Source organism: Gymnogyps californianus, chromosome 13, assembly GCF_018139145.2.
Source record: "Gymnogyps californianus isolate 813 chromosome 13, ASM1813914v2, whole genome shotgun sequence".
In the NCBI taxonomy this organism is placed as follows: Eukaryota; Metazoa; Chordata; class Aves; order Accipitriformes; family Cathartidae; genus Gymnogyps; species Gymnogyps californianus.
The window spans coordinates 14,933,163-14,955,495 of record NC_059483.1 but is presented as its reverse complement, the minus strand read 5'-3'; the positions used below and the strand labels follow the sequence as shown (position 1 = coordinate 14,955,495).

Genomic DNA, 22,333 nt, shown 5'->3' with positions numbered 1-22,333 from the left:
TCACTAACAAGCAGGTGCTAGACCTGGTTTTTGGGTTTGTTTTTTTTTTTTTTGTGTAGACTAGGGCATGCTATTAGTTTCATAAGGGTCAGCGTTACTGTTTCCTTATCATCAACTGATAACCAGCATTTGAACATGGAGATACTTTCTGACTTTGTGTCAATATAGCTCACATGCTGACCGTTTACACTATCTTTATAGGCATAGTGAGGCCAGAACAGCCACCAAAACACAGACTGGGGCGGGGAGAGAATCCTGACAATTATGCTTAGAAAGCTCAGGGCCAATTTAGAGTTTCTGTGTCTCCTCCTCTGGCCAGAATCCTCTAGTCAGCAGTAAGTTTGGATATTAGCCAAATACTTCATAGCTTTGCACAACTACTTGCCAGTATTAACATTCAGCCAAGAGCTCAAACATTTGTAATGCTACCGAAAGCTTTAAGGAAACCCCTTCCTTACAGCTATCCTCCCCAAATAATATATAGTGACAGCTAAGTGCAGAAATTATCAATCTGGTTTTTAAAATACTCAAGGGTTTCCAAACTGTCTAAAACTGTTTAGTACTATACAGCTCCCCAGATATAAACCAAAAGCAACAAAACAGAAAAAATAATTGATTATGTAGAAGATAGTGTTCCTATGTTCTCCACCAGGACTCATCTTTCCTGTATTTTGAGACATCACTAAATGAAGGAGATTCACAGAAAAAGTTCTGTTTCATAAACACATGTCCTGGCAAACAGTAAGGATTTTACTAAAACAAAGGAATCATTTAAATACTCTCTTATCACAACAAAAACCATCTCTGTACACAGAAGTCCAGGGATGCATGTGTATTTAAAGTAGTGACCAAGAGGCAGAAATATTTCTGGCACATTCTTTTGTTTTACCTTGGTTTTTGACTGCTTTAACAGTGGCTTAACACATCCTCATAAAAGAGAATATTCTTTTCTTTGCATGTTTTTTTTATTATCTGTGCTGATTAAAAAAACCACAGCAAGCTGATGCAAACTTGATGCAGAGAACCAAAATCTATTGTACAGTATGCTTCCTTTCTTCATTAATCTGAGCAGCATGGCATGTCTTATTTTAATAAAGTAACAAAAACATAATGAACAAAATGCTGATTGATATGGGGTTAGTACAAGACCTGCATTGTTTTCATTAAAAGGGCAAAGTATTCTTTTTTCCTGCTTATCAGACTGATCAAATTACTTATCCCCCCCATTTTTTAATCATAAGAAGAAATCACCCATTTTTTCCTACTACTCTACTATTCCTTAGAAATTTGAAAAACAAAATATACATGACAACATTAAAAGCAACATCATCTTCATTTAGGTTCCTGAATCTGCATTTTTAATGTAAGTTTTACTACAGTCTGCACAATAAATTTCTTTTTACTTGTCAATAAACATTAATTTATCTACTTTCTCTTCTAGTTAGTTGCAAAAATAGTACATATCTAGTTGTGTATAAAGTTAGTTTCAAAGTCTGTTTTGATCTTGCAAGTTGGTGATATCCCTGAACTCCCATCAATGCTAAATGAAAGAATTGGCATTTATCACCTCACAGGGATAGTTCATCACACCTGTCTGCCTTTCATTTCTATTTCATACAAAAGAAATAGTATATGAAGGAGAAAGTAGGAATGGCTGCTGAATATGCATCTAATGACATACATGGAAAATAAAGTTGTCAGGCATTCTAACATTGTCAGGTGTAGTGACAGCAATTAATACTTATCATGCGATCAGAAAACTCCAGCAATAGAAATATTTGCTCAAAATGCAGTATTAAAAGTCTTGAAAAACAAGCAGTTCTGACTGAATTATCAGGATTGTCAATTATATTACTCTCAAGTATATTTAAGTGAAGAGTCAACAATACTTCTTTAATTCTCTTTTATACGAGTTCCACAGTTTTAAAATAAGGCTAGCGTTCAGTAGAGGAACATTTTTTCAATGCACTGACTTTTCCTCTATTACAATCTTAGAGACATTGTAATTGTTTAAAAACACTTTTAAAGCGTAATATTAATTAGAAATGGGCTTTAAATAAAAGTAATATTTAAACCTCACCAACTGACACCTCCATTACTTTGTAACTTTTAAGTTAGGTCTCTGTTGTTGAGACACTAATTCTTAACATTTTATCTCTAACACTTCCACTAAAAGAATTCTTTCCTGCGCTCCTGCATGTCACAAAAGAAAGTCTCCCTGGGCTTTCTAAGATGCTTAAGGGAGGTGAGAAATTTAAGATTTGTTTTATTTTATTTTTGTTATATTGTGTCAAATATTAAAGACCTGAAGACAGATCATGGGAAAAAAAAAGGCTTCTATAGCCAAGCAATGGCAGAATCATCACACCTAATTTTCATTGGTTTTGCCAGAGAACACACTGTATCTCTGGGCAAGCACAACCAAGTACAGCCTGCACAACAAATTATTTTCCAATACAGACTATATATCACTATCCAAGTTTATTCTAATTTAATGGTCAATCAACAGAAGCAGGTATGTTTAGCATCATCCTTTCTTTAAAATATTAAGCACCAGCATTAACAGTGTTGTTAAGAGTTTCAAAGATGCAGCGTAAAAATACCTCAGTTTTAATTGATCAAAGTTCACAGTCCTGAGCTCGTTATGTCATTGTTTTGCTAGCCACTTGCTCTCTATACAACTTTTAACGTTAAGAACTTTTTTTTGGTATGTGGAGGGGGGCAGGGGGAGGAAGGCAGGTGGTGTGAATCACAAGTAATAAGGGATAGAAACACATACATTCCAAAATGCTGTCTGCACCTCTTCAGTTTCTTTAGTCTTCTCAACTTTCCTGCACCATAATGACCTTCTCAGGATACACAGGTATTTCTAAAGGCTTGGCAAGCTTTTGTCTTTCCCAAGAAAGAATTCCTAACATTTTAGTCTTTGCAGGTATGCAGGTGTCTTGTGTGCTAAATTCTGTATCCTAGTCTGTATTCATTGTGCCTTCCATCCTGCAATTGTTAATCACTTGCCTCTTATTTCTTTCTCAATAAGAAATCTCATTTATCAATGCAAGCCTGCATTTACGAACTCCAGTCTTTTGTGGAGGATTATTCTAAGGCACCTGGGTAGCCAGACAAACAGTATTAGTTTAATGACTATTAAACAACAATAAAAAACTGAATGTCTTAAATCTTTACTAAAATAGTCTCCTTTAGGGAAAAATATTAAAATGTAACAGTATACACCATTCTTCAGGATTACTTAAAAATTATGCCTAATGAGCAGCACAATTTTGCTTTTGCCAAAATTTACCTAACTTGAATGACTATTTAACAGTTTACAGAAACACTGTCTTTGTTATAGATTGAATTACCTTTCTATTTCAATTGAGAAGTTAAAGCTTAAAAATAAGCGTGATCTAAGAAAACCTGAAAGTTTTCTAGCAAAAACTGGAAGACCAAGTCTTGTTCTTTCTATTATTTCTAAATTTGAAATGCCAACAAATGCCACCTTTCTCCCCCTTTTAAGCAATATGTTAGTTCTTATTTATACTTAGTAATGACAAAAGTCTAATTTTTAAAGTTTCTTTACAGAGCACCTGTAACTTCAAGAGGGACACAACAGACAGTTCCAGACATATTAAAAAAGATTTTTTCGTCTCGCAATTCTACACATATATTTCATTATAAACATACGTAAAGAATCAAATAAGGACATAATTCAGCTTGAATTTCCATTTTTATGATTACTTTTAAAAGGTAAAGGAAATAACTAACAAAAATTTTAAGTAGAAAATAATATATCTATATTATGATTTAAATAAGCCAAGCTTCTTTTTCTTAGCTGCAATCTTATTTGCCTTGCTTATGGAGCATCCAAGCTGTACACAATAAGAAGTGAAGCAAGTAGGTTTATTCACATTTGCAACTTCACATTGCTAATTTATCATCTAGTCCACATTTCTTCTGCCTTGTTTATGAGCAAGAAAAACTGAACCCTTGACAAAGCAAATTTTGGTCCAAATTCTTCAATCAAATGTGAGGGAGGTGAGGATCTAATTAAAAAAATTTAACTCTTTAAATTGTATGCATGCTAATGACACTGAGTTGTGATTCCAATAGACAACTTAATTTTTCTTACAGAATAATTGTGTGCATTTATTTTTTCCATTTGCTTCAAACTGAAAGCTTTTGTAAACACTCTGTGTGACACCTATAATCTGTCTTTCCCCTTGCTATACATAATAGCAAATAAGGTTATAAGAGATTTACAATAAAAGACACAGAAGAGAGTCAGTTAAATGCTCAGGAATGACAGAAGAAAAGTATCATGACATTAAACAAATATTTCCTTACAAATTATGTCTACAATAGGAAAAGTCACACTTCTGATGCATCAGGAATGTTTTGATAATGCCAAAACAAACAATGTTTTTCAAATAAGGCCAAAGGTAGAATACCAAAAAAGCTTGTTACACATGTTCATGCAACAGCAAACATCTATATTGTCAACATTCATACCAACAGTCTTTGAAACATAAGGCTGTTTACCTGATAACACATACATATATTAAACACATATTAAAGACTGTAATTATTTGTTTTAGGAATAAAACATAAGAACTGAAAATAATGTAAAAGAAAATTGACTGAATTTATAATTAGACCTGTAAATTTGTCTATTTTCACATTAAGTACGTTTAAGAATATTCTGTCATTTACATTAATGTAATACTTTTCATTTTAAGATGCATTTAAAACTTGTAAGTCTATCTTAGAAATAATTAGAGATACTTCTGCACAATGAAGTATTTTCTATTGAATTCACTAAGGCTACTTACATGAATGTTATTAAACACAGGCTTATATAAGAAAAATATAGTTTTATCCTGCAATATATTTTTCTTTTTTGCCATAAGAAAGCAACAGAATAGTCATAGGATCAGCTATTAAGATGTGAACATTTGACATTGATGATAGATGTTATTGTAACTGCTTTCCTTAAGGAAAAACAAATTGTCTGAGCAGATTTCAAATGAGGTCTGTGAAAAAGATGATAAATGAAAAATCAAGGTACATCATGACTGCCAATACTTAGCCATCAAAAATAAACATACTTTACACAGCAAACTCTTCCAGAGAAGCACCCGAGAGTACCCATTTCTTGCACTATTATTTGACATCAGTCAACAAAAAGAACAACTACGCTTTGCCATGTCATATTTGTCCGCTCATCTGAATTGTTCAAAGAACATAAGTGGTAAGAACTGTATTTCAACAACAATATATTTTGAGGAAAAGAATGCACTACAGAAAACTGTTTAAGTCAAAGTCCACAGTCTGTGTCACAGAAATAACAGACCTATGCTGTTTTATAAAGTTATTAAATGATTCAGACATTGCATGTACCACAGACATAATGAAATATGTATCTTAGCAGATTACCTGTAAACTAATTTTACTGACCATGAAAAATGCTTAGTTAACAACACTGAAACTGAAGAAGCATCAGCACAATCTCCAACAGGATTCAACTCATATTTGACAAAGAGAAATCAGTTCCTGAGAATTCAAGTACTGTGATCTCCAAGTCCATTCAATTTGTTACTTTTGCAGTGATACAATCCAAAGGAATGCCAAATAGCGTAGCCATGAGTACAGCCACAGTAAAGCTGCATTAGGAATTGGAATGAAGTCAAAGTGTGTTCTGTTGGCATCTCAAAGTCAGTAGAATAGCATGGCCAGTAAGTCAGCATTCATCCCAAGTGATCCAAGCTATTTACTTGGAGAGAAACTGTCCCACATATTACCAATGCTCTGTGCAACATGTGATCTGTTGGACTAAACTCAGTAACGGCAGAGACTTTTGTTACGTTTCCTTCACTTCAAAATAAATTGCACATTATATCCAGCTAGGCAATCATTACAGACATTGCTTTCTTTAGTGACTTCCCACCTCAACTCCACAGTTATCCCAGTAACTACAGCACATCATTTTCACACGTACCTATACCATTTATGTTTCATTAATCTTTTTACTCCTTTCACTGTTCCATGGCATTTCCCACACAATTTGAGATTTTTTTTTTTTTTTAAGTGATTCAACTCTAAAATACATCTCTTATAATTTTCCATTTCTGTAGAATTTAGCTGCTAGATTCTACATCTGCACTGTGACTTCAGTTAGAGGGACAGGATAAGCATGACAAGCAGTGAGCAGCTTAAAAAAAAAAGTATTTGTTGAAAGTGGGATACTTTAACTAAACAAAAAGTACATTGGTCATTAAGGAAGCCGCATTTTAACTAGTCTGAAGCATTTCCAGTGAATGCCAGTCTGCAAGAATGAGTTTTAAGACAGTCTAGAAAAGATAGTCTAGAAAGTTGATACCCCTTTCAAAAACCTAATCTTAAAACTTCTCAGAAAAGCTTAGGCTTTGCTAAACATCCAAAACATCAAAGCCTGCTACACGTCCAATGACAACTTGAAACTCTGAGGTATACCTCAAATTCTTAAATGTCTGTCATCCTAAAAGAACAGAAATTCTGACACTATAGTTCTCCCTCATTATTCTCATTACAAATTAAAGAGATCATAGTTATATACAACTTTCCAAACATGTAAACTGTCCATCTCAAAGTCTACACTTCCAATATTGTGAAGGAATTCCAGGTTTCTGTGGACAAAAATGGTGTGACAGTAATGGAGCCTTATCCAGAGAAGTGCTAAAACATCTTTGCTACTGTTCTCTCCTTTGTCAGAGCTCAGCACCTGACAGGCTCTCTGAAAGGAGATGAGGTTGGTGCTTCTAATTGTTACAACTACTCCAAAACAAAATCTGGCTATTTAAGATATTCCAAAGCTGGGCATTGCAAAAGCTGCTATCATTAAATGAATCATAAGAATTCCCTGAGATCAACAGCCAAGAAAGCAACAACACAACTTAAATACTACGCTACCAATGTTAAGTCAGAGACATTTACGTTTTCTTATACAAACAAACATTGGCTCTCTATGCTTATAAGCTTTCTTGGACCCTACAAATAGTCCATAACCACTCTCCAAGGAAATAAGGGAATAATTTTTTGTCACACCTTACATACAAGCAGTAACAAACCAACATAAATCCATCTCACTATTTCAAAAAGTTTGTTTCTTTATAAAATGCATTATGTAACAAAAGTGACCAATTAAAAATCAAGTGCTCCAGAAAAAGCTTTAACTGATGTTTCTGCTGATCTGCCTTTGCATTTTCTTGTATCACCCAGAAGAAGCAGCCCTACCCACTTCATTTCGAGAATTTTGTTTCTGAGCTTTCCCTTGATCAACTATGATCCTCAAAAAGAAATTATAATCTCATTTTGCTTTAAAGTAACTCTTGCCCTTTTGCCAGGACTTCGTAGACAATATAAGCTAGCATTAATGATGCAAAGCAAATAAATTGGGGCAACCTCATCATTGCGAAGTACCTATAAGATCACTTTAAAACTAAAACTTACATCACAAAAATATTTTAAAGCAATCCTAGAACTGGAGAAAACAAATACAATCTCACAAATAAAAGAGCAGTCAAATTACACAAAAATTCAGTATCACAGTAATATTTCTTAAGTGGATTTGACTAACCATCTCCATATATATCCCAGGCATCTTACAAACTAAATTAAACTGAGAAGATAACAAATGCATCATAGTGGATAAAAATATAAACACCATAAGAGATACAGGTGGGAGAACATATGTTGTCTTTGGAAGCGATACACAGGCTGGTTGCCTCACCCTCTTTGAGGGGTGAACAACCTACTCTTTTCTGTTAGTCATCCTTCAAAGGTCCGCAAGAATCATCTTTCTAAAGCAAGAAAATCACCTTGAGCATTCTTTTACAAAAACATGCATGCTGAATAGCTAATTCTCTAAATATCAGGTATATTTGACATTCTAAGACAGCTGAATGTGCTCACTTGATATTTGGCTGCTAAGAATACAGGCCACCCCTTCCCTTGCCACCTTTCTACAGCCTTCAGAGCAGGCAAGAAATAGGAGGGGCAACTGGCATGGATAATTATATCTTACACTACCAGAATTTGATGACCAGTAGGTTAGGGGAGTTGAAGAACCACCCATAGAATACAAGAGGTGATGATATGGGTCTCCTCCAAATGCAGCTTAACCACAAGAGAGAGTATCATTAAGTATAATGAGTATAATAAGGCATTCAAACACTAACAGAAGGTAAAAGGAGGTCAATGCTCAGGAAGACCAGAGACACACAATTTCTAAGGCAAGGAACTCCATTTTGCACAGTAGGATAGGAAAGAACAAGAGGTGCCTCTGCATGCCAACTTTCTCCTTCATGCTTGGAAGGAAGGAAACCATTTCAGTAACTGAATCCTCTACCTACTGGAAAAAGGGATGCATCTTAGTTCAAGACAGAAGACACTTTCTATTCATAAACCCATCTTCATGGTATAGGAAGGAAAAACAACACACACAATTAGAAAGTCAAAGCACATGATCTCAATGCTAGGATGAGGAAGGAAAATAAGACAGTATAATCTTCCACATTCAGCAATACAGCATATCAGCCTAGGTACCCCACCAACTGAGCAGGATTAAAATAGAAGCCATTTAAAGATAATGGCAGCAAAGTCTCCTCCAAACCTGTCTAACACAGAAACAACCTTTCAATCCTCAGCACTACCCTTCAAAATTATTTACTCCAACTGTTTTCTGGAGTCAGTATTTTTGCCATCTACTCTCTCAAGTAAACAAATGGCATTTCTGAGAGAATGACAAGGACAGTCCACATACTCGCTTTCTCTTTCACTAGCAAAACATTATCTCCTTCCCCTTGCATTTTAAATCTTAGTGGTGATAAAAGAAAACGTCTATTTGAAGACTTAGTACAAATGAACTAGCACTACAAAAAAAAACCCAACACACAAAGAAGAAATCTCTCAGTTCTTAACTGGAAGATCTACCCCAACCTGGGTGCACCTGTAGGAGATACAGCACAGAGCTTCTCCGTAGTTTAAACATCTAGATTCAACTTGAGCTGTGAAGCCACAAATCTCAGGGACTGCCCTTCTCATTAATCCTTTGGAAGAAGAAATTACATTCCCCTCACTCACAGGACAAAGTCACTCCTTCCCTCTCCTTCCTCCCCCCCCCCCATTTCCTCTAGGAAAAGTGAAATTGCTAACTCACCTTGATGCCTTTGAAAACTGTTTTACACAGAGCTTTCAGTAATGGAAAGGTTTCTTTTAAAGCACTGAAGAGATGTGGAAAGAGTTATTTTCACACACACCCCTTAACACAGTCACCCACGAAGCCAAGACTTAGACTGTAAGTTTCCTGCATCAAGAAACTGTTAACAGAGCTTTTCCCACAGAAACATAGTCCTTAAAGGAACTGGAGAAACTTACCATTACATACTCCCTGTGTGCAAAAATAGACCCTAAAAAGGGACCTTTTCCTCTTCATATCCAGGGAAACGAAGACATTGGGAAATGCACTGCTCAAGCAGATGAGACCATGAAGGGTGAGGGGCTATAAGAGCTTTCGCTCTTCCATAGAACAGGTAAAGAAAATACCAGCCAGCGCTAACAGCAAAGCAAGATGGCAAACTGCCTGACCCCATGAAGCAGTCGCGGGGCACTGAGGAGAAGCGGCTGGTGAAGGAACCTCATCCCTGGAACGCCCGCGCGAGCTCCTGTGGAGAGGAGGACAGCGACAGTTCCACGCCGCGAGCGGCGGGAGGCACGCGCCAGCCTCCGCCCTCTCGTAGCTAAGCGAGCTGGGGCGTTCCCGCCCCGCCCGCCAAGGAGGGAGGGGCGGGGCGGGGCCGGGCCGTGCTGCCTTCCCGCCCGCACTGAGAGCCAGAGAATACCGAGCCTGGTCGCCTTCCACCTCTTCCCGGGCGGCTGGTACGGCCGCGAGGGTCGGCCCGCAGCGAGGTAGCTAGAGGGTGCTTTTCGCCCGAGCAGCGGCAGCAGTGGTGGGGCGAGGGGGTCCTTTCTATTAGGAGAATTCAAGGAAATCCCCCTGGCAGAGGGATTGCTTTAGGGGTCCCTGCAGAGACGCAGGTGGGGGGGTGGACGCGCTGCTCTGACACAGCCGTCTGCGGGGGAGCTGGGCCAGGAAGGCGGTCGAGCTTCCTCACTCCTCGCCGACAAGGCGTGAGACTGGGAGGACAGTTCCAAGTCCACCCTGCCCCTGGGGCTGGAAACCGACCGACCGTAGGGCCGCTGGAGGTCTCTCCCCGCGCCCTGGAAGGAGCGGCTGAATCAACGCTGTGGAGTTTTACGATTTCCTGAGGTGGGAGGAGGTCGGTAACAGATCTCCACAGCATCTTCCCTCAGATCAGGGCGGCGAGGAGGCTGGCGGGGGTAGGGGCAGGCATGAGACGGAGGCTCTTTTTCGACTTCGCTACAGGGAAATGAAGCGCCAGCGGACAAGCGACTTGATGGGGGGGGGGAACCTTCCCCCCTTCCCCGCCCTTCGAAGGAGGGGGGAGCCGGAGAAGGGCCTGCTCTCGGTGGAACTGCCGGGAAGGGGTTGCGTACGAGGTGGCCGCCCTGCACATGCACACGGGGGATGGGAGCACGGGCATCGGAAATAAAAACAAATCCCAAACAAACAAATAGTTAAGTGAAACCACTGATTTAAAAAGCCAACCAGAAAACTAACCCTGACAAGTAGGATTTGCCCTCCTCTTGACTGCACTTATTGGCCGTGCTTATTTGCAGCGAGCTTGTATCTGCCAATGCAAGTGGTCGGTTTGTGTGTCCATCAAAAGGGAAATATCTATTCGCCGCTAAGGGAGTAGATTCCCATCCATCCATCACAAGGCTTAGCAGGTAGCCGCCTAGAAATCAATCACACACTAATGAAAAAAATATATATATTCCTTCTCCATCACATTACTACTCTAGTGCTCTCAGCAAAATATATATGTATCCTTGATGAATATATGCATGGATTTTATCATATGCATCACTCTTGTCCAACCTATAATGAGCCTTAAAAAAATTAGAAAATAGCATCATAAATGAGGGACCCCAGTATGTATTCATTAATTATATAACTGCAAAATAATATTCTGTCGGTTTCTGGTTTCCATTCGCCAGCCACAGGAAGGGAACAGAAACCTCTCACCTTTTTCCTGACATGATTTTTAAACCACCAAACATTATCCAGTATTTAGGTATAAAGCTAGGAATTTCCAAAGCTCATCAATTCTATTCTAGAAAACTTTAACAACAATAATAATATTTTTAAACACTGGCACAAAAAAAATGAGACTCCTATGGCTGCTTTTAATAGAAATTGCAAGAGAGGTTTCTGGTTGACGATTCTGTAGGGAGAGGCACTCTTACCAGAATAAGATGTGCACTTGGTCCCATTTATTACAATGTATTTCTAAACAATACAAAAAGCTTGTTCTGCGAATTCATTTCCAGTTTCAGCTACCAGACAGTTGTAGAAAGCAATATATAGCAATTTCCTTAATCACAATAAATTTACAGTAATGTATTACAGCCATATTCTTGTTTAAGCTTCTCACCTTTCAAATCATTGCATCTGTCTTTCGTCCTCACATGGATTTTACAACATCACGTTTAGCTGACATCTCATTTGCGTGGAGGAAGGAGGCAGCAGGGAGAGCCGGAGCAACCGAACACCTACGGGGGGAGGAAGAGAGGGAGCCTGCTGCGGTCGGGGGAGGCTTGTGTGCTCCTGTCCCTCGTCTTTCTGTCCCTCAGCGAGTCTCCCTCAGTCAGCTGCGAGCCTGGCTGTCTGGGTTGCCAGTCCCTGACTCAACATTCCCAGCATTCCCGAGGAGCTGGGGCTTCATCAGCGCCGAGCGGCCTGCCGCCGGGGGCAGCAGCAAGCTCTCTGACAGCAGGCGGAGAGCGCTGGCAGCAGCAGCGGCACACGTACTGCAAGCCCATGGATTTCTCAGAGCGTTTGTCTCTGTCCATTCATTGCAAACCCATGGGTTCCAGTCCCCACCCCGTAAACGTCTGAAAGGGAAGTGTGTTACTCGTTGTGAAATAGCCTAAAAATACACCTATGTCTGCGTAAAACTGCAGGGGCAAAATTGCTTTCTTGTCCCTGTTCACCGAAGGCCAAACGTGTTCAAAGCCAGGTGCTTAAGAACGTGGTATCTAAAATCCATTACCTTCTGTGTGTACATACACAGGAAAAAAGAATCTAAATCTGTGGTTTGGCTTAAGTGTAAAAGTAATTAAGATGACATCCATATTTGTTTGTGTTTTTAAAAAAAATAGTATGCAGGGAAAAAAAAAAGCAGATTAGCTGCTATGTGAAGCCTGAAAGCCTTTTTCATCAGAAAACTGCAAACTCCATTAAAAATTACTCCTGAGATTTTATTTATTTAGTTTGTATTAAGAGGAGTGAGGGAAACTTCTATAAACATCACTGACTTCTCATCCTAAGAAATGCGGGTTTTTTCCTCTTCTATTTTTCCCTCTTCTCAAATTTTATTTTTTGAGTTTAATTGCTCTTGATACAATTATAACTGATCACCCCCAGTCCTTAGCTTCAATGCCACTTCATACCTTACCCTACACAGAATTTCACAACTGTATTTTATCTGCCTCTTAACCTCATTGCTGTACATGTTTTAAAGAAGCACTTCAGATCTGTAGTTGTTTTACTGTAATCTGTATTTTATTCCTCTCTTGCCCACATATGCACCTATACATGCCACTATTAAACATTATCGATAAGAACAGCTTTTATGGAATTACTGTTAAAAACTATGTCAAATTAAATTGATTTCAACCAATCATGTTTAAAACTAACATAATCCCTTCATTGCTGTATTTGAATTATCCAAAGCCAGTTGAAATAGTTTGCTGTCTTGAATATTTATTCAGAGATGCAAATATTTAAAATAATGCTAGAATGCAATTCGCAGTAAAAGTGTAGCGGTTTTTTTATTTCCCCAAGAAAGAGACATACTCTTACAATATCTGTCTACCTCAGCTATAATTACAATATGGGACAAATATTTTTTCTGAGTTCAAAGTAATGGGATAAACCATGATTAAAATGGAAACTTCAGTTGCTTTTCAAACCTGCATATTTACTTGAAGACATTTCTGTTAAAATAGTTACAAACCCATGGAAATTACGGGCAGAGAAAAATCTGTTCCTGGAGAAATTGACAAGAAGGGACATGGTTTTGTATACAAATAATTTCACTTGATCTAAAAAGCAAACAGAAAGTACTCTTGAAGATTTAGCAAGTCTGCATCTGTAAGAAAATGGATAAACACTATAAAATGTGGGTCACTGCACTGAATGCTTCAAAGCACAAGTGTCCATTTTCAAGTTTAGTGCTTAATTTGGATTCGATGTGCAATAAGAATATCTTACAGACCTGTCTCAGTACTGTTAATGATGACAGAACTTTTGTTCTAAGTGGTGTCAGCTGCTGACAGTTTTTTGAACAACATATCACACCATCCCTGTCTATATAAGAGACAGGAACATCAGGCTCTGCTTTATCTTTTTTGTGACTCATTCACTGGCAGAGGTTATGGGCCTTGTGATAGCCTGCAAAAGTCAGGATCATTCTGACAGAAGACCAGTAGCCTAAGAATCTTCTTTCCAAGGAACAGACACCATAGAGTTACCATAAGGTTGCAATAATATTGCAATGAATTAAGCCTGCTATCATACAATAAAGTTTGTAGCAGAATTAATCATAGACCATCTTGGAGCAGTAGACCATCTGCAGGGGGACTGTCAGTATTACTAGTGCCAAAGAACAGAATATACCCAGTATGGACAAGACCATTTGGTGTAGAGCTTTGTGAAAAAAAAAATATTTTGCCAAATTGTATTCAAAAAGAGTTGTCAGAAAAATGTGCAGTTCAAGTAATGGGGAAAGAAAGAAAAAAAATCAGAATTTTACAGTAATCTCCTTATCGTATTAGTAGAAACAACATCCATGCAAACAACCTCAGGGTCACATAATCCAAACCCTTCAATAATATTCATTCCTTACATTCAAGACAATGCTGGAATCCAAATCCAAAGGGTAAGATAATAACAATAGTATAGACCTAAGACTGACTTTGCAGCTGATGAAAGTTCTCATTTCAGTCTAATCACAGGAACATCTGTGTTGTCTTTAGTGTCATGATGCAGGTGGGTGCCATGAAGCATAATAAGAAAGCCAGATCATGTGAGTAAACTAGCACTTTTTTCTTTTGTTTTTATTGTAAGAGGTTCCGATGCATTAACTACTAGACATATCTTTCAGCCAACTGTTCGAGGAAAGCAGTCTATTGTAAAACTTAAACTGGTATTTATAATATAAGCATCATGTGGTGCTATATCTAAGGTTTGCACTTTTCAACACTTTCTACCTTCAGATAGATTTTTCGCTAGCATACTTTTGTTTGCTTGCTTTCTGAAAAGCTTTCTACCTTAAAAATGCAGCTTATTCATAGTTCTTTCTGCTTATATCATACATCAGGACCTGTGAAAACCCCACTGAAATTAATGACAACTATTTTTTGTTTAAATGAGAGTAAGTTAAGCCCTAAACAATTAAATTACATATGAAATACAGATTTTGAAGTCTGGTATTTTCCTCAGCCTATGCTATACTGATTTTGGAAACAGGAAAGCGTAAAACATACTTTTATTATAATTTTTCTGTTTAGTTATTCTAAGTATAAATAATTCAAAATAACATTAGAAAACATATAATGTTACTGATTGTCTTCAGTTCCCATGCCTCCCTTTATCCTTCCCAGCTCTCTTTTCTTCTTACCTGTGGTAATAACACTTTAGCAGCAGCTAGCTCCCTTTCATATTTTGGTGAAGATGTATGCTGTTTAGGGCTTCATTTTTTTAAAAACAGAAATACAAATAGCAATGCAGCTCAGTCACTGCTGCTGCATAATTGAGAGCAAGTGACTGCAGGTGTGTGCTTTAAAAGCTGAGGAAAATGCATTTTAGCTTGATTCCATTGAACCTGGCCCTGATATATTCATCTGTGCTTCCCTAGTGGCAGAGTGGCTTTCAGCTTTCATTTTCTATTACAGAAGCCAAGTCAAGAACATGATATAACAGTCTACTTTTTAACTAAAATTTGAAAGTTAAAAATTAATTGTAAATAATAATTCTGGTATTACATTAATGTATGAAAAACTGAATTACTTTCTCACAAAAATACAGTACAAATAGAAACAACACAAAGACATGAAAATTATTAGAAGCATGGGAGCCTCTGAAGCAGAAATAAGAGATGATCATGCAGGTCAGCTCCTGTGTTTTGACAGTAAAAACCGGAAATCCATAAGATAATGCTAGACTAGACTACTATCAGAGACATGGAATCAGTAATTCTGTTTACTCTATGTTGCAGTACAAAGCAAATAAATGTGACAGTAATCTCCTTGATAAAACTTAGCTGTTTATTGCATTCACAAGCACTTTTAAAGTTAGCTATAATTGTCCAGTAGAACTCACTATTACAAGATATTACCAAGATACGTGGTTTAAATAATATTCAAAGACAGGGTTTAAGGGATATATTTATTTTTTGGAAAAGAAAGTCAGTCATAAGGGATGTTGGTGCTTTTTATTCATATTAATACCTGATTCCCAGCAAGGATCAAATCAGAAAGTTACTTTCATAGTGCAAGTTCTTCCCAACTGGTAAGGTCCAGAAAGAAGTAAATTAACAGAACTGTGCAAGAAAACTATCTTTCACATGGAGTACACCAATACCTCTGGAAGAAAAAAACCCCTGAATTCTGCATGATTTACACTGAAGGTTACAGAAAAATAAAGTGTTGCATTTACCATGATCAGACTTGGGGTGAGCACTTGACCCAAACCAAACAAAAAACTCCAAACAAACAAAATCATTGAAATAAAATTAAGTTTTTCTGTTGATTTCAGAATAAGATCCTATTAGTCTAGTCCATGGAGGTGTGTAGCTACCCACAGAGGTGTTGCACCTGTCAGTCAATAACTTACAGGACTGCTCTCTTTCCTGTTTATCAGTTCAGATATCCACCTACAGATATTTGTCAAATTGAATTATAAAGTAGTTTCCACCAAATGTTAAGTTTCCTTCTTTACTTTCCTCATGACAGATCACCAATCCAAGTCTGCTGTCCTAGTTTCCAAAATCATTAGTATAATTTATTTATTTTTAATCTAAAATAGTGACACGTGCTTTACAGAGGACAGAAAAGCGTTACTTGGATATACGTGAACTCACAATATGCTATTGTGGAATTCATTATAATGTATTATTATGTAAAAACAAACAAGGAAAGTATATTCTTTTTTGTAATTGCATAATTTAAGCAATTTATCTTGTACTGCACTGCTAATCTATTCAGGATAGAAATAAAGCTACTCTGGCACGTGCTGTTAATTTCATTGTTGCAAATAGAGCAAAAATAGCAAAATTATTTAATAGCAAAAATACCCATCTCACAGAAGTTCTTCAGCTGCCACATCTCAAAATAGGGCTATTAATAGGCTTTTACCTCAACTGTACAGTATATTTCAGAGAGCTAAAAATATTTCTTAGAAAAATTCAAACTGCAGTGGCCCCTAACAGTATCTAGTACATCTAGCTTAAAACATCTTGAATTACATTTAGTATTTTAAGACCTAGAATTTTATCAATGGTCCTTTATTTACCTGGTTGGATCTGTTTTCCAGAAACACAGTATTACTGCTACCACTATTGTATGTGTGACTATACTCAGTAACTATACTAGAGCTGCTGCTAAATGAGCACTGACTAGTAAACTCTTAGTTGCTGGTTAATTTTTTTAAATCAGTTTAAACACTTCAGAGCTAAAGTCTAACTGACTTTTCAGTAAGGCTTAAGCTTTTAAATGCCTACTTTATTCTTGAAAAGTAAATCTAGATACTAAAACTTTTACTTACCACCATCAACACAAGGCACTTCATCTGAAGGCAATTTAGGTTCCTCTCTCAATTCTCCAGTTGCAGGAAACTGAGATCTCCTTCCCTACTTATGAGCTCAACCACTACAGTGAAGTTGGCAGGTACAAACAAAATCAGGATTGTAGAACTGTTCACCCCCAGTACATCATCTTTTCTCAGCAGAGCTGCAGGGCACTTGTTCAGTAGGGGAACCTTTTATTGGCAAGACAGTCTCCTCCAATTTTAAACAGCTGGGTACTGAAGCCTGAGTTACTGCCTTTATCACATTCACATGGTGGAAGGACTTTGGCAGGGACCAAACTACCTAAGCTTGGTGGAGCTAGAAACTTGATCCACAAGAGTAGTCCCAAAATGGAATCAAATTTCTACAGTGAATAGCTCCCCACTAGATCAAATAAATTAAGGAACAAAGTGAAAATAGTGAAAAACAGTAGCCTTGTGTGACTGCTTCAAAACTGACAATGAACCTGCAGATGCTTCCCTACTTTTGTACTAGTTGTGGATTCTGTTGAGGAACTGTGTGTCCAACAGAATAGCAAGAAGCATAATATGCCTGACCATGGATGGCCAATCCAGCTCACAGTAATGCTAGTTATCAGCTAATAACTGACATTACGTAGAAGGCATGAGGTTCACACAACTGTTATAACAAGAGGACTTGATAGTCTTCCACCTGTTACTCTATATAGACATGCTGAAGAGGATTTATAGAACAACTGTTTTGAGAGGGTAATGCTTCATATCCACTTCATAATACTCCATAGGATTACACAAAGTATAAATTTATGGGGAATTAAGTTTGGTTTATTTTATATATTACTTTAGACAATTTACAAGGTGTTTTTATAAGTGCTTTTACACATATACTAGTATTCCTCCTCAGTATTTTTGCATGAAAACTCAAAAAACCCTCCACAAGTTCCCCAGTGAAAAACTAGGATACAAAGGCTCAGGTTCTCTCAATCTTCAACTTCACTACAAAGTCCTAGAAACTTTAAGAAAAAAATTTGAATGCTATGAGCTATGCTTGACTCTATAGCTAAAACATCACTTTTCCTGCTTTCGTGGTTCATGATTGTAGTTAGCGAGTATTTTATGCCATCCCAACATTCTTTTAAAATTAATTTTAAACGTATTTGTTATACACAAAGTTATACTATGTAAAAAAACATCTAGAGAACACAAGAATGTTAGATTTCTGTCTGTACCAATATATTTTTTGCTTCATGTAGAACTTAAGGCCAGATATTAAGGAATCCTACATTTCAGTAACCGGACAGTTGTCATATACTCCATAATCTTCATGGAAGTAGTCTTAACTTCATTGTCCCATTTTCTTAGTACTGTAGTGATAAGTTACAAAAAGATCTCATAACCATTGGATTTCACTTTTGTCATCGAGATTCTTGTCAGTGCTGTAACACAGAATAACTAATGGCACATGCCATTCTGAATACTTCATTTATGTTCTGGTCTGTAAAATTGAAGAAAGGTTAAACATAGGCTTGAAAGTATCCTTTTATGTTGCTATAATTAAATATCTATCAGTATTTCTATGACAATCATCTACTACCCTAAGTTTATGAAATATCAGGACTTCTCCTACATTTGAGCAAAACTTGGTCACTATTTGAGGATCTAACTTCAAGTGGTTATGTCCACTTATCTTACCAATTATAGAACTAAAAAGAGATAATGATCTTTTTCTCATTTGTTTTTTCTCAATTTTACCATTTAGAACCAGCCCTGTAAACTACATGTATGCTAGCACATTTAGCTAAATTTATCCAGATCCACTTTCTGGCATAAAGAGGAAATGGCTCAGCATTATCTGGATTCGTGCCTCTAAACTCTCTCAGCTCCCAAAACAGGCTACTCCCATGTAGATTTCCTATTGGGAACATACTCAAACTTATGCCAACTTCCAAAACATGCCTGAGAACTGGGAGAGGGGGAGTTTGTCTAGTCCAAAACATGATAGGTACTGTTCTAACAATGTAACAGTTAAGTTCCAGTGCCAAGAAGTGCTTCCTGAACCTGTTGAATTTACTAGCATAAATGTAACCGTAGGTGAAATTCTTTCTATCCGGTTGATTCCGAAGACATTCTTTTCCTCTGTCTACAGAAGCATCTAATGAATAAGTTCTCCTCAGAACCTGAAATGTGCCTTAAAGAAAAGCCTACTTTAGTATTGATGATTGCAGATTAAGTGCCTTCCTTAGTTAGGGGCATTTAGATCCAGGGATCAACTTAGTATTGTCTTTTTTTGCATTCCTCCCCTAAGAGTTTCTGCTTTCTTCATTGCTCCAATCCTACTTTTGCATCCTATTCCACTAGTATAGTTTGCTGATTATCTTTCCGACTAAGAGCAATTTGTGACTTCAGTAATAGAAACACAACCACATATTGTAACAGAAGAATTTATGTCTATAACAATAATGGAGGTCTACATTAAATTGAACTGATGACTTTTTATTTCTTTATTAAGCTACATAGAAAAAAGACAAAAGGAGAGGGCTCACAAGTTAAAATAGAGAGGGAGAAATGTTTTCTAATTGTCAGCTTGACATTATATAACATTTCACTACAAATAGGTACAAAATGGCTGCTAATGTACAGGAATTCCTCCTTGTCAGTCTGGCACATCTATTTCTAGTGGACTGCAAATCTCAGCATATGCAATTTGCAAGCATGAATATGCCTGAGGTGTGACTGTGCAATGAGGGAGAAGGTGGCTCTCCTAACATAGTTCTTGCAAATTCAAGGAACTTTTTTTTTTCTGTTATCACTTGATAAAGTATTGTTTAGAGGGGAAAAAATCCATATGTGTGACTATGCCTAGTCTCCTTTGTCCATTTTTGTGGGCTTTCTCATTGTTTAATTGACTTTATTGGGGCAGTCAAATAAAAAGAAAAAAAAAAGGAAAAAAAACCAGGAAAACATCAAACTTTAAAGCTTAGTGGAAATAACTAATAATTTTGTTTCCAACCAATTCTGGTTATGGATTAAGTATACCATAGTAACTTTAATTTCCACATACTTTTTCTTCTTTATCATTTAGACGTAACCTTAGGAAGAAAACTTATTTGAAGCTGCTGAAAAATGACAGAAACCTCAAAACATAGGAAGCAAAAACGAAGCCTATAAACAACTGTTGCTCTATCCTTCCCTCACCTTTAAGGACGAAGAAACGTGTACATCCTGTCAATCCAATAGCATTCAGTAGCACAGTATTCTTTTGGCAGATGTGAAAAAAAGCAGAAGAAAACTATCATCTATGCTGAAGCCATATAGAAAGGTTGAGGAGCAGATTCAGAACTCCCCAAAAAATCAGGCGATGGAAACAAATAGAAGTATTGGTAAAATTCTTTAGTGAAATTACTAGCTAGAGGAAGAAATATCTATGCAAAATTTCTATACACTTGTATAGAAGTATATATACAACTATTATACAGCTGTAGAGAAGGTAAGAGAAAAGCAATGGAAAACCTCACAAATATAGCTTATTTCCATTGTACTAAAACCATTTCTTGCTCCTTCAGGACGTAAAACACCTATATACAAGTGAACTATAAACTATAATCACAAGATTTTTCATGCTGGGATAAAGGAGTATTTTGCCATGCAGTACTGAATTTATTTTGAAATCTTTGGGGCAATCAGAAAGCAAATACGTATAGCAAAAGGCAGACAGGCAAACCATATGTTAGAGCAGCAGCAGCTGCTGTGAAGGGGAGGATAAATGCATTAATCACTGAAGTATAGCTCAATTAAAAAGATTTTTATAAATCATGAAAGATCAGACTACAATATGGAGCATGATTTCTTGATCCCTGAGCAGACTGTGCTACTAGTGTTGTATGAGAACCGTATATGACCATCTTTAATATGAATGAAGCAACCAGAGATATACTGGGATAAAACAGGAGGCAGTAGTTACAACAGCAGTATTTTTAATAGCATTTCTCTGCTTCTTATTTATATGTACTTACATTTCTCTGCTCCTTATTTAAATGTACTTTGGATTTTCCAAAATATATTTTTATCTCCTGCATTCATTTTTTTTAATACCTTGACCAGGCAGCTGTGAAGAGGAATAGATTTGAAAATGAGTAGAAATATTTTGCAGCTACAGCAATTGGTCTAAGAAAACATATTACCTCTCTGCACAAACCTTATCTCACTGGAAATATTTTGCCTGCTTCTTTCATGCAGCTAATGGGATTCGTGGTTTTGGTGTTTAAGTACAGTTGCAGTTTTAGGATCCTAAACAGCACTATGGCCTGTGCTTGACAGACAGAAGGGTTAATTTAGAAATAAAAGGGAATCTGAGCAAAACTACTTTGTTGTCTTTAATGAGAAAAATACAGGAACATAGAAGCATAACTAGAGAAAACAAAATATTTTGGAAGTTGACAATTATTTCATTTATAACAGTTTACAATTATATTAGTTAAGTGAAATAGCTCTTTACTTCTGTGTTCTTGTTACAGAGCAGAGATTATGGTGATTCACAATGTATTACAAGGAATACAAGTGAAGAAAGAAGATCAGGCTTAAAAAGGATTTAGTCTGGCATAGCAGCAGGTACTCAGGAATGTAAGGTGAGTTCAGGTTGTTTGCACATAAAACCACTAGATCTTCAACACCTCTAATACTGGCTGTTTAGCACACTCATTATTGAACTTTTGTATCATATGCCTACTAATGCAAAAGGTAAGGAAAAATGCCCGATAGCAGATATTCTGGTTACGCTCTTTCTTGCAGGGCTCCTACCTGCGTTTGATTTTTCATGAATTCTCTGTAAAGCAGGACATGAGGGTGTCCAAAGGCTATGAATCTTTGTTTCAGGTCCTTCTCAAATACTGCTCCCATCTTGTTACACAGACAAACCACTCTGGTTGCACTACAGTACAGGTCTTCTTTTTGTTGCCAAGCTACATTCTTTGCTTCTTGAGAAGCTGCAGGTTGTTGATTTTTCGTAGTCCTGTTCTTCGTCCCAATTTGTTTGATAAACACAATGCAGCAGCAAAGGCAGCCATGGAATTGAATGATGCTATTTGTCAGTTACCTCCTGGTGCTATGAAGCCAGCAGGAGTATAAAAGCACAAAAGAATGCCTTTAAAAGAAGAGTAATTTTCTTAAATATTGAGAAGTGATTCTCTTAAGATAATACTTGCAATCAGCACCCAGCATGTGCAGCAGCCATGTTCTGGAAGACAAAATTGGCTGCTTCAGAGAGTTCAGCATAAAGCAGACGGTTGGGGTACTGTAGTTCTCCTACACTAAGTTATTAAAAGACAAATCCTGTATGCTACTGAAGCTCAAACCGAGATGTTCCAAAATCACGTAGTTCTTACATAGAACAGA

At 37.1% G+C, this 22,333-nt stretch overlaps 1 protein-coding gene across 1 annotated transcript in view; it reads right to left on the bottom strand.

Annotated features, from left to right (window-relative positions):
* ERC2 (ELKS/RAB6-interacting/CAST family member 2) overlaps positions 1-17,129 on the bottom strand; it is a 396,230-nt gene extending 379,101 nt beyond the window's left edge. Inside the window, exons 1-3 of the mRNA XM_050904885.1 lie at positions 16,943-17,129; positions 11,550-11,667; positions 10,673-10,850 (exon numbers count right to left, since the gene is read on the bottom strand). The gene's annotated coding sequence lies outside the window, so the exon portion shown is untranslated. The remainder of the gene's footprint in view (positions 1-10,672; positions 10,851-11,549; positions 11,668-16,942) is intronic.
* Between the last annotated feature and the right edge of the window lie 5,204 nt (positions 17,130-22,333).